Here is a 12,067-nt window from a genome sequence, read left to right on the forward strand (position 1 = left end):
TTGTAGCAGTTTTGGTTTTGATTTACTATGCCCTAAACCATGCTACCAGTACTTTTACATTATAGATATGCTTAAAGAATGTTCAGGACATAATTTTTGATTTCCACATATAGCAAATAGCTTCTAGTTTGAAAAGAAGCAATAACTGATTATTGAAGAGAAAATGCCCCACTCACTATGATATTAAGCAGTGAAGGGGCTAAGGAGGAAAGGAAAATCAAGCAAAGCAAGCTCCAAATTGCCAGTAAAACTTCTGTGACATCTGAGGGCAGAAGGGACTTGGAAAATACCTGGTCATAACAAATAATTTTTAGACTTTTGTCTAAGAAGAAGAAGAGTTGGTCACGTGCTAAATGGAACAAAACTTGTCCCTGCAGCAAAATGACATGAAGGAATAACGCCCATATTTCCTGGAGCACTGAATCAGACACAAAGTAGACAGCAGACAGGCCACAGTATTGTCCTCACAGATCTTTGGTGAAGTCTTGCTTAATCTTGATCAGGACTTTGCTGCCACATCAGACAGTACACATGACAAAGATCTCAAATTCTGTTTTGTCAAATCATATTAATTTCCCAAATAGTCTTGTTGATTAAGCAAAATTACTTACATTACCATTTATTTACCTGCTATACAGCTGCCAAAATCATCTGCTATTGCTGCTTATCAGCAATTAAAAACCTTATTGTATGTTTGTTATATCTTTTCATCCCAGGAATGTTAGAGAATTTCTCTTTACACAACATATCATATAGCTTCAAAGGAATTTCCCTACAACTATGTTGCATATATTTTATGAACAGATCTTTCTACTTCATTTTGGGTTTAGAAAGTCCTAAAAACAATGATAAAAATATCATCTTTTCCTTCTCAATCTGAAAAAATAATTTTACTAAGGTAAAAACAATTTGATATCTATATCTAGTCTCTGTTTAGTCACCACTGTCACTTCCTGCTTCATTCTCTGCTGCTTTTTAGACACTAACACACAATTCCTTTTATTTTTCCTTCTTCAGGTTCTCTTTGTTTCTCACTGTGATATTTTAAGCTACAATTGCTATTTAAAACTAGTCGTCATGTGTTAAATCCATAAAACCATGTTTAAAATATCAATAACTTCTTTAAAGGGGTTAATTTTTATCGCAAAGGCATTGGGGTGAGTAGTACTGCTAATAGAATCACATAGAAATTTTATTTTCTCCCAGGCCTGGATGGAGCACCGGGTATTAACTTCACCTGTAGGAAAAAGAGATGAAAACAGAGACAGTTTGTGCTTTCAAACATAACCTGGCAGCCTAAGTGTTGGTTATTTTATGGTGGAGCAAAGCGAAACCACTTTTTGTTGTCTAATGGGACACAGCATAGGAAGCAAATGTGTTAGTAGGAATACTTGTTCATAGGCACAGTAGTTGCCAGCTAGCTACATTTGGGGGAAAGAACAGAAACTGCCTACTTGCTGTGGGAAAAAATAATACTGCTCCATCTGTTCCCACTTTCCCACACCTTCTCCACTCAGGAGGGAGAGACCTGTGAAGGTTGTTCTGCCTTGTGGAAAGAAAACTGTGATACAGTCTCTCATGTGTTGGTGGAGCAGGGAACCCAACACTGTTCGTAAGCAAGTCTTCCCTCTCTGCTGCACGAGGAGGAAACAGACCCTTCCCACAGAAGAAAACATACCTTTGCCAAGGTTTGTTCCAGACACAAGGGAGAGGTAATTGAACTTTGGAGCAGAGATTAGAAGAAAAATTATAGTTTCTGACACGGTGACAGAGAAAAAGACATCCCAAATCCTCCTTTCTTCAGCCTCCTTACCTAATTGGAAGAGTGAAAAACTTCAGTCTTCTGTCCTCCTTGCATGATCACAAGAGCTTCCTTGCAAGTCTGCTGATTTTAGGATTTTCTTTTTTCCAGGAGTCAAGGGACTGCCATACTGGACACATTTCTGTGGTTCTACTAAGAAGCTTTTTCTGTGGTGGTGATAGAGCTCAACAGTTCTAGAAATTCAAGCTGGAAATTCAAGCACTGGAATGCAAGATAAATATCCTTCTGCCAGCTGGTGGAGGAGAGGTGGTGATCAAGAAAGACTGGTTTATCAAAGAAAATCCAGGGCTCAATTAAAAGAGAGGGGATAGGGAGAGGTAAAGTGGCTGACAATTGTGGTTTTCTGGTTAGAAAGGGATACAGTAGAATAAACAAGAGAACAGGAAGAGAGGAAAGGCTATGAAAAAAACAGCTGAAGGCAGCAGAAGAAGTGATAGGAAAGATATATTAGGGATTAGTGTGTTAGGGATTGGCCAGGATTAGAAAAAGCCAAGAGAATAACCAATGTGATGATGGATTTTAAAGAAGGAAGGAGAAAAATAATATTAAAATAGGAGAATTTGAAAAGAGAAAATCTGTGATGGTGGTGGAAGTGGAAGTGGGAATAAATATTAGAAAAGAGACATGAAAAGAGAAAGGAAGAAAACTCCATGTTTTACTGTCACTTTTATATCTCATTTATTACAATTGGATGGTACTAATTTGGAGCCCTTTTCATTTAGAATGGAATATATCAATGAAGGACAAATTAATGAATGACAAATTAAACATCTGATATCTGGAAATATTGCAAGTGGTAAATTAGAAAGTTAAATACATCTTGTGCAACCTCCATGGGTTTTCACTTGCATTACCATACCAATTACACAGATTTTTCTATTCATAAAACACACTTGTGTAAGCATTACCATCATAAATGACCCATTCTTGGAAGATGACAAAGAATACATTGTAAGGGTTTTATAAAACAATTATAACAGGTGAAAAACTTCTGCATTCCTTTCTCGTTATGTCTTAGGTACTTCTGGGAACAAGAAAGATACTGAGTTCCTTATATAATTAACCACTACCATGCAGTTTTGAGCCTGACAAGCTAGCTAGGCCTCAGCTAAGCTAAGGGATAATAAAGTTCTCACTGTTAAGCCAGAAGAAAAACCCTACAGCTGCTATGTGTGTAGGTAAATATGTGGAAAATGGAGATGATTATATGCACCATGAATACCACTAGTTTATGCATGCTACCATTTCTAGGTCACATCAAACTGCACATGGTGTGAAGAAGTGCAGATTTCAATTTAGGTAATGTATATGCAATTGGAGTAGAGCAGGGGACCATGACCATGACAATCTATCTCCTGCAGATTAATGTCTGGTGCAGGCAGGTATGTCATAAACTATAGCTTAATATGGAGAACCTCTCAGTTTTTCCCTCATTTTCACTAATGTATTGTGTGTGCTTCTAAGAGATTCACAGTAGATGTAGGGCTATTGCTTTTAAATGTTGCCTCTGATCCAGATAATGTCAAAATGTCTGAATATGCTATGCTCTTTTTAGAAAGAGCATCTCTAATGTAATGCAAATGCACATTGTGGGGAAATTCCAGCTGAGAAAATGAGGCCTTATATTTCTAAAACTATATACATGTCAATAGCCCATTATTCTCAAGTTTTAAACGTAATTGCAGCCTATCTTGGAACAAATTCATGAAATAATAAAATACACTGAGTAGCAGTTACTGTGTCTTCCAGTTATTTTATGCTCCCCCCTGCCCTGCAAAATGAAGGGGAAAAAAAAAAGAAAAGAGGAAAGAGAAAAGTGAAGTGAAAAAAGTGGAGGAGAATGGAGTGAGGAAGGGAGACAGAAGATAAAAATGGAAGTCACATCTTTTTTTGTAATGTGTTATTGGAACAGTCTGTGCAAAAATACGCTAGGTTCCTGAAAGGCATTACAACATCAACGCATCTGAAGCTTTTGTATAAATGTATCTCAGTCCAATTTTGTATGACAAATTATTTCCAGGCAATTAAGAATATTTATAATTGTTTTCTTTGGTTGAAACTTTCTTCTATTTCCAAATTTCTTTTAAGCTAATGTTTCCTTATAAATCCTGAACAGCCGTCATTTTAAAAGAATTCTCTCTTAGTCATGTGAACTACTCCTTGCAACCATCTTTTTCTGATAAATTTAACATGTGCATAGTACAGCCTTTATCTTCAGTATTGGTAGATTTTAAGGTATCATTATTTCATTGTGGAGTTTCCCCCCTGCTCCCCTTTCCTGGAAGATCTCCAAGAAACAGTTTATATGATTAAAAGCAATATAGATTAATATTAAGGTTGTGCTGAGCTGCAGTATTTCTTTCCTTTCCTTGCTGTCTTTACTTTCCTCACAGATTTTCCTTAGCATGAAACCCTATACTTCTCAGTAAATGAAATCTAAATGGTTCAATTGCCTAGTCACATTTCTAGGGTGGAGAACAAACACATAGACTTCCTGAAAAAAACCCATTATTTTAGTAACTGCTTACGAAGCTGAAGGACTATTATGCAGTGAATCCATGACAAATAGTTCCTTGGAATGCTAAATTTGCAATAAAAATGTGTGTTTACTGTAAATGCCTTCTGAAGACCTAAAAATGTGAATTTAGTTTGTCAGAGGAGGTGGTTTTGTGGAAATCAAAAATTACACTAAGAACCAAATTTCCTTCTCACTTTCACATAAAGCAAGAGGTAGCTGCAGATAGTGCTCAGCATGCTTTATTCCCCTTTCAGTCTTTTTTTTTCCCCTTTACTTAAGGGAATCTGGGGTCTTTCTATCTGACTTATAGAAGTGCTGTTAATTATTCAAACCTTTCATCTTTCTTTAATTTATGTCATATTATAAGTGTAATTTCTAATTTTTATCTTCTTCTCATCAAGCTGCATTTCTGTCATTGTTTGTAAGCCTGAGGATAGATGAAACTGTAAAATTAACTGTGTTTCAGCCTTTGAAAGAGAAAAAAAAAGATAAAAAACAGTATCCTCAGGACTTAGTGCCTCTGGTAGTTGATTAGTCCCTGCAGTAGGGAAAATTAAATTTTGTGGTTGAGACCCAGCATGCTTGGATAGTTTAATAATGCTGTGGCCATCATCCAATGGCTGACAACCAAGAACTGAGGTACTTTCTGTTCTTTACTCCCTCATGCAACACCTGAAAATCCCGGGGCAAATCAAGCAGCAAATTAAAGCTCACAAAAACCCCTCACCTGCAAAGCGTGTATAAGGAACTCATTTTAATGTTTTCAAGCTGAAGTCATTGGGACAGGAGCCCAAAAAACAGCAACAAAGGTATCTTGGTAAGTTCTGAAAGTATCTTTTTCAATTTTTTGTAGCTCCAACTGGGCTTGCTGTTTTAATGTATTTCTGCTTCCAATGCAGTTAAAGCCAAGAAGCTACTAAGAGCAATCAAGCCACATAAAGCATTTCAAAAAGCCAAATAAGTGATTACGCATATAGATACAAATGAAGACTGTGGCTCCTCAAATGCAGTTAGTGTAAGGCATTCCCGCCCAACACCCAAGCCTGGGTCTAGCACCCAGTGTGCACTCAAGGGCTGCCTCTGGATTAGCTGTCCAGGATGGGGCTTTGCATGACAAATACAGCTCCTGTGCATTGAGGCAGCCCCTGAAGATGTTGGGACCATGCCTGCCAAGCAGAAATGGCTTTGTTACTTAGCAATGAAAAGTCAGCTGTAGTGATACAGCTGACTCTGTTATTCCACTGATAAAAAAAATAAGTGTGACATTGGATCTGGATTATGCTATGTACAAAGTATCCTCAAAAGAAAAATAATAATATGAAAGTATATTTTTACAGCCTCCAAGGTTTTTTTCTACTTTGTTTTTAATAAAACAAAACAGAAATCGCAGGAAATTCAGATGGAATTAAAACAGCCATTTTATGCTTCAGTGCTGAGAACATGGTGGATATTTTTCTTCCTAAGGCAAATACCTTTACTCTCACAATTTTGGCAAGTTCAGTTGGAATTCTGCTACCTTTCCACTTTAATGCAACATTTGCAGACGAGGAAAGTGGTGTTTTCTTTCTGGGTCAGATATATTGTTACAATAATCTTGGAGAAACAGCTGTCAGATTTGTTCTGATTTAGACAGAGGCTTCAGTCTCAAAGACAGCAATTTCTTCTTTAATAATTCACTGCAGTACTATCAGAAAGCTGTATTACAAGTGCTGGCTTCAGAACTGTAGGCTAATACAGTTTCTCTAGTGCTTTTCTAGAGCAGGATTGTGTGAAAGAGAGAAATGAGACCAGGCACTTTCGTGGTGGTACTTTTAGTCAGATCATAATTATAAAAATTATGGCCATTGAAATTCTTTCCCTGCCTTTAAATTCTCTTTGTCAAGAGTACTTGGGAAAAAAAATGCTGCATAATCACATTGTTCTGTTTCTTAGCTGTTGAAACTACCAGTTTTGCAGCCAGTGGTCAACTTCAGAAAGTTTGATAAAGACAGAAGATAAGATATTTTTATCAGCTTTTCTCTATGGAGGATAAACAATTGCAATTCATTTCCCTTTCTATGCAGGTTGCCTCATCAAAAAGTTTGCCCAGACAAGTCAGAGACTACTGTGACTGTGCTTGTCGCGGTGCCGCTACTAAGCCCCTTGGCTTCACCCCGAGCCAGCCCAGGCACCGGAGCAAGCGGAATCCGAGCCGCCCCTCAGCGGAACGAAGGGGTCAGCCCTGTGAGTTCTTGTCCCTGGGAGAGGCCGGAACGGCAGTAGGATAACTGAAGCGACGCGCTAAGAGCGAGAAAGGAGGATCCAGCCAGCCAGACAGAGGAACCACAACTTTAATCCAACATAGCACTGTCCAGACCGAAGTGGAACCAGGCTGAACTGGAACTGGACCCCGAACAAAGAAATGCACCAGCTTATATGCTTTCGGGGTAGGGGAGGAGAAATGGGAGTCCCTCTTTGCGGCAACCAATGGAACCTTGACACTTGGGAGATAAGGGGAAGGGTTGCAAGCCTTGAACCAGTTAGGGGATAGGGGAGGGATAACACAGTGGCGGGAAGAGGGGAAAAGGTAACATGTGACCAAGGGGAGCTTATGAATTTCAATTAAGGGGGGGGTGTACAGAACATACAACATTGTGCAGAACATACAATATAGGACCCACCAGCCTTTCATCTTTTCCACATATCTAAATCCTTCCTACTTGGTAAACCACCCATATATCTTTCAACTTCTCTCTGCCTCAAAACCCTCTTTCCTATATCCTTCTTTCAGCACCCTCTCCTTCTTCCTTAAGTCTCTCTCTTTAAATCCTCTCCCTCGTCTGTCCTTCTTTTCCTTGTCACATTCCTTCACAGCACCTGCTTGTTTCTGCTTACACTGTCCCAACTTTCTTTGTGGAGTCCAACTGAGGTTTAACATACTGAAATGGGGAAAGTCCAACCATCCACACCACCACATCTCCCCCTTTTCTTTTATTTTTGACCCTGTGAGTTCTATCTCAGATATCCGAATTGAGGGGGGTCCACCAGGTATTCAGAACGTGGGTATGATTCTGCAAACCACTGCTGTTGAGTAGGCCATTGTTCTCGAGGAAAGCAGCGCACTTCCTCCACGGTGATTTCAAGCTGTTCAGCCTGCTCGTCCTCATCAACGAAGCTTTCCTCCTCCTCCTTGAACACTTCTGGGCCTACTTCAACGGCTACTCGGTGGACTTCAGCTTTGAGTGGTGATGTGGAGGAAGAAATCAAATTCTGCAACATCTTTTTCATTAGTCCAAGGCTGGCAATAGCAACAAAAAGCACAAAAACAATTAACAGAACAGTTCTAAGAATCGATCCCGTCCAACCCGAGATCCCCCATCCCTTGAATAAATTACTGAGCCAGTCCCCGTATTCTTGTTTGATGTCTCCTATCATGTTTTCCATTTGTTTGAGTGCCTCGCGAGTCCCCTTGGCCCTAGATGTCAAATTAAAGCAGCAGAGCCCCTCAAACTCCTCACACGAGTGACCGTGGAGGAGCAGGAGGTAATCGATGGCTGCACGATTCTGGAGGGTTGCCTGCCTCGTAATTTCCTCATCTTTCAGGAGGTTTGATAGGGCCCTAGAAGTCAAACGGGATTGCTTAGCTACCCAACATTCCAAATGGCCTAATTCTCCGAGGGTCTTAGCAATGGCGACCCACGGCGCAAATACTGTGATTGCGATGCCTTTAGATCTGCTCCAATGGATAATTTCCTCATCACAATCGTCTGCCAATTTTTTGAGAGAGTAGTCTTCTCTCTTCTTTCTAGAGTGTGCTAATAGATGTGCACCATTTGTAGAATTTTGTGTAACCCAATCCAAAATTTGTGATTTGTTGGGTGAAAACAATCCGAGGGTCCCAAAGGTGCACGGGCCTCCGGAGAGGTGAGAGGGGATACCTGCCCATGCGTGGTCTCCGCAAATCAGGAATGTTCCCCTGGGAAGTTGGCGGGGATGGGCAAAGACTTGGGCTGATTTTTGGGGAGGGATTGGAGGATAACTAAAGGACACAGCGTTGCACCAATGAGTATTAAAATGGGCTTTGGAGGAGACAAAATGACGGTGGTGACGCTGGACGTGGTCGTTGCGGATATGAAAACAAGATTCGGCTCTGGCGGAACCTAGGAGCTCCAGCTCCTGAGGCTCGTTTTCGAACTTTGGAAGACTTTTAATATAATTGTACCACGCGACGATGTAATGGGCATGCTTTAGGTTATGCTCCATTTTAGCAGCTTCTTGTCTAAGTTTTTGAGCATAACCTAGAAGCATCTTGGGCATCTCACGATCTTTAAATGGGATCCCCACGAGGCAGGATGCCATGGGATTCGCGGCACTCGCTTGGTTGAGACATATGTGGTCTTGGCCCAGTGATTTGGCCAAGACAGCCCAGACGTTCTGTTGCGGCTGGGGGACGAGCCACGCCTGGGCGATGGTCAGGAGACTGGCGAAGAGGACGGCTGAACTGATGGCAGTCTTGGCGCTCATGGTTGGACGGATCTAAACAGAAACTCAGAAAAACAAATCGTTACAAAGTGGGAAATCACAGAAAAAGGGGTCCTCCCAGCCTTCTGACTGCTCCTCCTCTTCCTCTGAGTCACTGGACTCACGCCTTCTGCGGCGGAGAGCCGCGGAGGCGACTTGAGGCTTTTCGTTTTCCCGGACTTTTGTTTTTCTTTCGATATAAGGCTTTACCCATCTGGAGGGTATCCACTTCGGCCCGGCATCAGTGGAGACGCAGGCGTACCCGCGCCCCCACGTCAAAAGCGTCAGTGGACCCTCCACTTTCCCTGTTTCGGGAAACCTTACTGTCACCGGCGGATGCTGCTCACTCAGGTCCCAGTCGCGGTTGCTATTGAAATGCCGCACAACGGGCGGATCTGGTTTTTCATAAGAACAATTTAGGAAATTTAACACATAAAGTGCCCTTGCCAATCTGATTGATGGAGTTTCAACCTTCAGGACTGGTCTTTGCTGTTGAAGGACCCGTTTGACGTTCTGATGGGTCCTTTCAACAATGGCCTGACCCGTGGGGGAGTGAGGGATGCCCGTTTTATGCTCAACTCCCCATTGCTGCAGGAAATCTGCAAGCTCCCTGGAAGTATACGCAGGGCCATTATCTGTTTTAATTTCCTTGGGGATGCCCATGAAAGAGAAGGCCTGAATGAGGTGTTGGATGACGTGGGAGGCCTTCTCCCCTGCGTGTGCGGAGGCATAGACTACACCCGAGAAGGTATCAACGGACACATGCACGTACCGGAGCCTCCCGAACGCCGCCACATGGGTGACGTCGGTCTGCCAGATTTCACAACTTCCCAGCCCTCTGGGATTGACTCCGGCGTGCATGGTCGGCACGGAGTGGGATTGACACGATGGGCACGAAGCCACAATCGCCCTGGCCTGTTGCCGGGTGATACGAAATCGGCGGACCAACGCTGGTGCATTCTGATGGAACAAAGCATGGCTGAGCTGTGCCTGTTGAAATATGTCAGGCAGTGGGGTCTTTGTCACAGGAGCAGCGAGAGCATCTGCTCTCCTGTTGCCCTCTGCAACAAACCCTGGCAAATCGGTGTGCGACCTTGTGTGCATCACGTAGAAGGGGTGCTCTCGGTGGGACACAAGCTTTATAAGCTTCGAGAGCTGCGCATAAAGCGCGTCGTTGGAAACCTGCTGTAATACTGCCTGATCAGCTCTGGACACTACCCCTGTAACATAGGCAGAGTCGGTAACTATGTTTAGCGGTCCGGGAAATCTCTCTAATGCCCTGACGACTGCGGCCAACTCAGCGACTTGAGGCGAACCCTCAACGATTTCAACATCACTGTCCCACTGCTGAGTTTCGGGATCCTCCCAGGTCATCACTGACCTGTGAGAAGCCCCGGACGCGTCTGTAAAAACGGTCAAGGCCTGGAGTGGTTTTACACTTCGGACACTCCTCAATGCCAATTCAAAATTTCCATCCAGATTGAACAATTTGTGGGCCGGCCGATGAATTGAAATTTGGCCCGTAAAAGAGTCCAGAGCGAATTGTAGAGCTTCATTATTTTGAAGCAGAGTTTCCAACATGGGTTTGGTGATCTGGCCCGAGGATAATTTGATGGGGAGATGGATGCACTCAAAGTCACAACCGGCCAACTCGCAAAGGCGCGTACGTGCCTTGCGGATCAGCTCAGCCATGATTTCTTGTGGCCTCGTAAGTCTCTTGGGCCGGTGGTGGCTAAGAAAGACCCACTCTATGATCAGCAGTGGATCTCTCCCCCCGTGGCCCTTGGTGTCATGCTGTGTGGTGTTCGAATCCCACTGAAAAATGACCCCAAAAAGATGCGGGAGCTTACCCAGCACCACGAACCGAAAGGGTAAGCCGGGGTCACATCTGTGCGCCTGGCGTGATGACAACGCCTGTTGTACCTTCTCCAGTGCTTTCCTTGCCTCCGCGGTGAGCGCCCTGGGAGAGCTAAGCTCATCTCCCCCCTTCAATAAATCGAAGAGGGGTGCTAGATCCTCCGTGGAGAGACCCAGCCAGGGCCTCACCCAATTCAACTCTCCGCAGAGTCGATGGACATCCGCAAGGGTCCGGACTGATGTCCGGATAGCCAATTTTTGGGGAACAATGGTCCGCCGTCCGATTTCCAGCCCCAGGTATTTCCAGGGTGGCATCCGCTGAATCTTCTCTGCTTGCAGCTCAAACCCTGCAGCAACTAACAAATCTGTTACGCGTGTGAGGACTCTATCCAGTTCGCTTGTTGTTGGGGCGCAAATGAGGATATCATCCATGTAATGGTGGATGATAACCTCCTCCGCGGCTGCGCGCACAGGACGCAGCAAGGAAGAGACGTACAGCTGGCACATCACCGGGGAGTTCTTCATACCTTGGGGAAGAGCCCTCCAGTGATACCTCTTCCTTGGGGCCGCTCGGTTGATGGTAGGCACCGAGAAGGCAAAACGCGGTGCGTCATCCGGATGTAGGGGAATTTGGAAGAAGCAATCCTTCAGATCAATAACTGCCAGATTCCAATTTCGGGGCAGCATGGCAGGGGATGGCATTCCTGGTTGGAGGGATCCCATGTCCTCTATAACGTTATTAATTTGTCGAAGGTCGTGAAGGAGGCGCCAGCGCCTTCCGTCACTCTTTCGAATGACGAAGACGGGCGAGTTCCAGGGGGAATTCGTTTCCACGATATTACCCTTCTGTAACTGCTCCTCCACGAGCTCCTCGAGCGCCTTTAATTTCTCCTTGGATAGCGGCCACTGGTCAACCCACACTGGATTATCCGTTTTCCAATTCAGTTTGAGGATTGGGCGCTCCTCAGTGACCGCTAGGCAAAAAACCTGAGGGGGGTCTGGGATACTAATTGTGACCCCCCATTGGGACATGAGCTCCCTACCAAGCAGGGGCCGTTCATATTTGCAAACGAAAGGGCGCGTATATGCCAATTGCCCTTTCGGCCCCGTGAATTTCACCATGCGCGCTGATCTCTTAGCCGATTGAAAACCCCCTACTCCGGAGATATTCGCCGGCGCGTCCTCCAAGGCCCAATGTGACGGCCACTCCCGGGTGGGAATGACCGTGACATCCGCTCCTGTGTCAAAAAGAAGACCTTTATTAACGGACTCATCCCCAATGGACATCGTACATCGTATTATAGGTTTTTCTTCTGTGATCCGATGCACTGCGTTGACTGAAAGTGGCCTTTCCTCAGGGTAAACCTGAT

The sequence above is a fragment of the Prinia subflava genome, chromosome Z (genome assembly GCF_021018805.1).
Source record: "Prinia subflava isolate CZ2003 ecotype Zambia chromosome Z, Cam_Psub_1.2, whole genome shotgun sequence".
Taxonomy (NCBI): Eukaryota; Metazoa; Chordata; class Aves; order Passeriformes; family Cisticolidae; genus Prinia; species Prinia subflava.